The 5,140-nt window shown below is 43.1% G+C and overlaps 1 long non-coding RNA gene across 1 annotated transcript; it reads right to left on the bottom strand.

The window, feature by feature from the left end:
• Positions 1–3,790: 3,790 nt before the first annotated feature.
• LOC129148295 (uncharacterized) lies at positions 3,791–4,838 on the bottom strand. Its single transcript, XR_008555366.1, has 3 exons — positions 4,684–4,838; positions 4,292–4,472; positions 3,791–4,048 (listed from the first exon to the last, which is right to left on the bottom strand). It is a non-coding gene; the product is annotated as an uncharacterized LOC129148295 (long non-coding RNA).
• Positions 4,839–5,140: the final 302 nt, after the last annotated feature.

The following is a 5,140-nucleotide window of genomic DNA, read 5'->3' as shown; positions in this document are numbered from 1 at the left end:
TCTTCACAAGGTGTCAGATTTGTATATAACCTGAATATAGCAGAATATTGTCGGGCTTAGTTTTATTTTTAAAAGTCCTTATGGCCTTGCCAGTGTGGCTCAGTCATTGAGTGTTGGCCCATGAACCAGGAGGTCATGTTTGGGTTCCCACTCAAGGCACATGCCTGGGTTATAGGCTGGATCCCCAGTAGAGGGCGTGCAGGAGGCAGCCAATCAATGGTTCTCTCTCATCATTCATGTTTCTATCTCTTTCCTCTCTCCCTTTCTCTCTAAAATCATTAAAAATATATTTTAAAAAAATCTTTATGATGTTGAGACTACAAAATAAGTCACAGAAGAGAGCTTAAAGATATCCCATTGTGTGTAAATACGGTATTTTTAGCTAAAAACTTCTGGCATCCTTCAAGTGGTTAAGGATTCTGGGAAGGCTGGAGTTGCCCAGTTGATTCAGAAGGTCACAGTAGTACGCAGCGTGCAGCTCGAAGATCAAACTGGTGGTGACTGTTGAAAAGCGCCAGGCAGGGACACTCAGTCACCCAGTGGAGCCATCTCCAGAGGCCTTTCTCAGGCTCCCCACAAGTGCTCCTTGCTTTTCAGCAGTCCTCTGCGTGCATGAAGTTAACAACACGCTACCAGGGCTTCTTAGATCCTAAGTGGAGTCCCTGAAAGTGACATTCCTTCCCACACGTTTGCAGCCTTCCGGTGAGAATTACTGCTGGACTCCACTTATTTGAACAGAAGGTGTGGGTTTAAAGGCGTGAACAAACAAGCCAGCAATGGATTAGCTGTCTTCACTCACGTACGGATGGACACTTGAGTCACCCGTGGGCTGCCTCTGAACCCTGTTTCATGAACTGCTAAATCTTCACCAACGCATCTTCGGGAAGGCTGATGTGTTCTGCACCGCTGTCTCTACTGTATCTTCCAGCTGGGCTTTCATTTTTCAGCTGGTTGTTTTAGTGCCGTGGTCAGCAAACTGCGGCTCGCGAGCCACATGCGGCTCTTTGGCCCTTGAGTGTGGCTCTTCCACAAAATACCACGGCCTGGGCGAGTCTATTTTGAAGAAGTAGCATTAGAAGAAGTTTAAGTTTAAAAAATGTGGCTCTCAAAAGAAATTTCAATCATTGTACTGTTGATGTTTGCCTCTGTTGACTAATGAGTTTGCCGACCACTGTTTTAGTGCAATGAAGGTCCAACACTCACCACCTCCTTCTGTGAAGACTTTTAGAGCAAACTCTGCCAATAGAGAACCAGCAATTTAGAGCAAACTGCCAATTTTAACCATCTCACCAATTTGATGTTTTAAATAAGAAAACATAGAGATATCCAAAGGAAAAGCTGAAGCTAGTTGAAGACTAACTTGTCTGTAGAGGAATGACAATGGTGATGGTGGTGGTGGCTGTGATAATAGACATTTAGTAAGTTACTAGAGGCCCAGTGCACGAATTCGTGCACAGGTGGGGTCCCTCAGCCTGGCTGGAGATTGGGGCCAATTCGGGGCTGGCTGGCTAGGGGAGAGACCATGGGAGGTTGACCAGCCAGCCCCTGCATTGAGCATCTGCACCCTGGTGGTCAGTGCACATCATAGCGACCGGTAGACTGGTTGTTCGGTCAACTGGTCGTAAAGGTTGCTTAGGCTTTTATTATATATATAGATAGATTAACCACTAATGTCACTATAGTAAGTCATTTAATCATCACACAATCCTATGAGATAGGTACTATTTTTATGTCCATTTTGTGAAATGAAATCACCATGTCCAAGATCAAACATCTCATCACTGGTGTAGGCTGGATTTTAATCCCAGCAATCTGGGTGCAGAGCCTACCTCTTAAGGGTTACCCTTAAATACTCCAAATGATCCTTTGCTGTGGTGTTCCCAGGAATGACAGGGACAGCATTTGGGCCAATATGTCTGTGTTCTCCAAATGACAGACTCTACCCCAAGCCTAGTCTCCTATTTTTCCTTTGATTTCTGTATCTCACCCGATTTCACATGGACAATATAAAGGAGAATTTTTATTTGCTTGATTTTTGCAATAAGCTTAGAGTTTCCACATGTTGCAAATAAAAATACAGGGTACCCACCTAAATTGGAATTTCAGATAAATAACTAATACTTTTCTAAAGTATATCCCATGGTCCATACTTATATGAAAAATTATTTGGTGCTCATCTGAAATTTTAATTTAGGTGGACTTCCTGTATTTAATCTGGCAACACTATGTAAGCTGAGCCTCAAACCTGGATGTCAACACCATAAAAAATCACTCAACGATCTCATAGAGATGGTGGGGAAAAAAAAAAACCCAACACCTTGCCATAGGTTTGTCTGGTTGGGGATGAAGTGCTGGTCAAGTTTGTCTTGGGACTGAGCTAAACAGATCAGGCGTGGCATTCCTGTCAATCACAGCTCTATTTCCTGGTGTTTTCTGACTTCCTGTTGAGAGTTTGGGGAGGTGTGCTTAGAGCACAGGTTATTTTACTCTGATGGATGCACAGCACTAGAAACCCGTCACTTGAATTACAATAAAATTCCTAAATGTTGTTTTAATGATGTGAGCCCCATATTGCAAAAGGTCCTCTTTGCCGTGGCCTCTAAAATAATCGACCTTGACACTGTTCAGCATGGGACACATAACTCAGGTCACAGTCAATTAGCTCTGGGTGGACTTGAGCGCAGTGGGAGCCATTGTCCAGGTAATGACAGGGGCTTGCAGGGCCCATGTATCTGCAGGGGGCCTCACCTGTGATTGAGGGCCATGCCTCATTTAAGTTTGCATGCCCAGCACTTAGCCCTGTGCCCGGCACATTTCCATCTATAATAATCACTTACTAAGCACCTACGGTGCATTCACGCGGGGTCAAGGGGGCAACGACTTAGGTCCCTCCCCTGTTCTCATGGAGTTACGTTGGGTGAAGGGGTTCACATATAAGTGAAAACATACTCAGGACAGAGATCCAAGGCCTTTGGGAACTGGAGGATCCCTTGGCTTCTTTGTACACAGATGAGGAAACCGAGGCCCAAGGATGGTTACACTATTGGAAAACAGAAGACTGGGGCTTGGCAACAGCTTTACCGTTTAGTCCCTGAGCAAGCAACTCAACTTCTCTTAGCCTGAGTTTGCTCATCTGTAAAATGGAGATCACATTGCCGCCTAGGTTATAAGGTGAAAAAGAGAAAATGGTCTAGAGATCGATCATTATGTGATTGTCAAGGATAATGTTCAAAGACATAGAATTGAGGTTGCACAGTTGAGCACTTCAAGCTACAGACACAACTATGTACAGTCGTTAAGAGCATGGGTGCTGGAGCCTAATGTTGAGGTCCTTCTATTTACTGAACACCTCTTGGCAGGGTGGTTAACCTTCCTGTGCCTCGGTTTCCTCATCGGTAAAATGAAGACAATCCAGGTCCCTACCTCAAAAGATGATTGTAAGCATTAATAGAGTTAACACATGCAAATATCAAAAGCACTCAATAAGTGTCATTTATAAACGGTATCCATTGCAACATCTGGGTGTGGAGGGATCGATTGGTTGTCTTTAGGCTGTTAAGGCCAATTGCCCCTCCAATCTGTATCCTTCTATTTCAGCAAAGAGAGATCCATTTTAAGAATAGAGCAAAAAGAGATGTAAGTTCCACTGTCTGTTTCTGAAATAATTACCTGGTCAAGGGATGTTTTTATGATTATGTACTTTGATCGGAAACTTCTGAACAATCCCCAAATAAAAATATCAGCAATGGCAAGTGGAGAGAAATGGAAAACTGATTTATTCGTTCCTCGTCAATAAAGTAAGCATGCAGTAGCTGGGTTGTAAATACCCCTGCAAAGTGAGATTTACAAGACATAATATTGGAAGACAGATTTATCCCAGTTGAAGGCGCATTTGCCGTTGAAGCAAGCTCAGTGGAATTTATAAGGCGAGGCCTTTGCATAAGGAGAATCCAGAGTCCTTGGGGAGTCAGACGCAGGAGTTTAGCTCAGCACAAGTTGTATTTGCATCTCCAGGAAGGCCAGTCAAAAGCGCTTTCTGAAAATATTGCTGGGAAAGGGGAAAAGAAAAAAACAAACCAACCCAAGGAGGGGCATCAGCTTTGTCTAAAACTTCCTTTTACTCAGGACTGTTGGGTTTATAAATCAAAATTATGTGTCCAGTGAGGAAATGGGAAGTAAAACTCTTTCCAAAAGAAAAAAAAAAAAAAAGAAAGAAAGTGATTCATTTTGGCCTAAGTAATTGAAAACACAGAAAGCACAAGTGCTCCTGGCTGCCTGGCCATGAGCTTACCTGTCGCTTTGCTGTTGAGAAGCAGACTTCATGGTGAGGCCTTGGAAGATGAGCTCTGTCACTGCAAATCTTTGAACTATTTGGTGAAATCGGTTGGAGCCCAATCCTTGGATACTTACACGATTTTTTACTTCCTCTTCATGTGAGGCAGAATCCAAATAGAGCAGCATGATTGTGTTTACTTTGTGCAAAAGAAAGAAAAAAGTAAATAAAATAAAGGAAGAAAGGAAGGAAAGAAAGGAAGGAAGGAAGGAAGGAAGGAAGGAAGAAAGAAAAGAAAAGAAAGAAAGAAGAAAGAAAGAAAGAAAGAAAGAAGAAAGGAAGAAAAAAAGAGAAGAGAAGAGAAAAGAAAAAAGAAGGAAAGGAAGGAAGAAGACCATCTAGGTCCTTACCTCAAAGGATTGTTGTGAGCATTAATAGAGTCAGAAGCACTCAATAAGTGTTATTTATAACTAGAGGTCTGTTGCAGGAAGATTCCTGCAAGAATAGGGCTTCCTGTGGCCTTCTCTGGCGCCCCGCCTGCTTCCCTCCCTTCTCCGCCGCCCCGCTTGCTTCTCTGCAGCTTTGCTCCCTTCTACAGTGCTTGACTTCCTACACTGTCTTTAGTCTTGGCTCTGCACCTAGATATGCAAATTAACCGCCATCTTGGTTGGGTTAATTTGCATACCCACTCCTGATTGGCTTGTGGGTGTAGTGGAGGTATGGTCAATTTGCATGTTTTTCTTTTATTAGATAGGATCAGTATAAATAAGGAGGGATGGAGGAAGGAAGGAAATAACTAAGAAAAAATGGGCCAAAAGGTAACTTTTTCGGAAATACAAAGTCAGATTTCTAAGTTGCACACCACAA

Source organism: Eptesicus fuscus, chromosome 24 (genome assembly GCF_027574615.1).
Source record: "Eptesicus fuscus isolate TK198812 chromosome 24, DD_ASM_mEF_20220401, whole genome shotgun sequence".
Classification (NCBI taxonomy): Eukaryota; Metazoa; Chordata; class Mammalia; order Chiroptera; family Vespertilionidae; genus Eptesicus; species Eptesicus fuscus.
The sequence above is the reverse complement of the archived record's forward strand: the minus strand, read 5'-3'. Positions and strand labels throughout refer to the sequence as shown.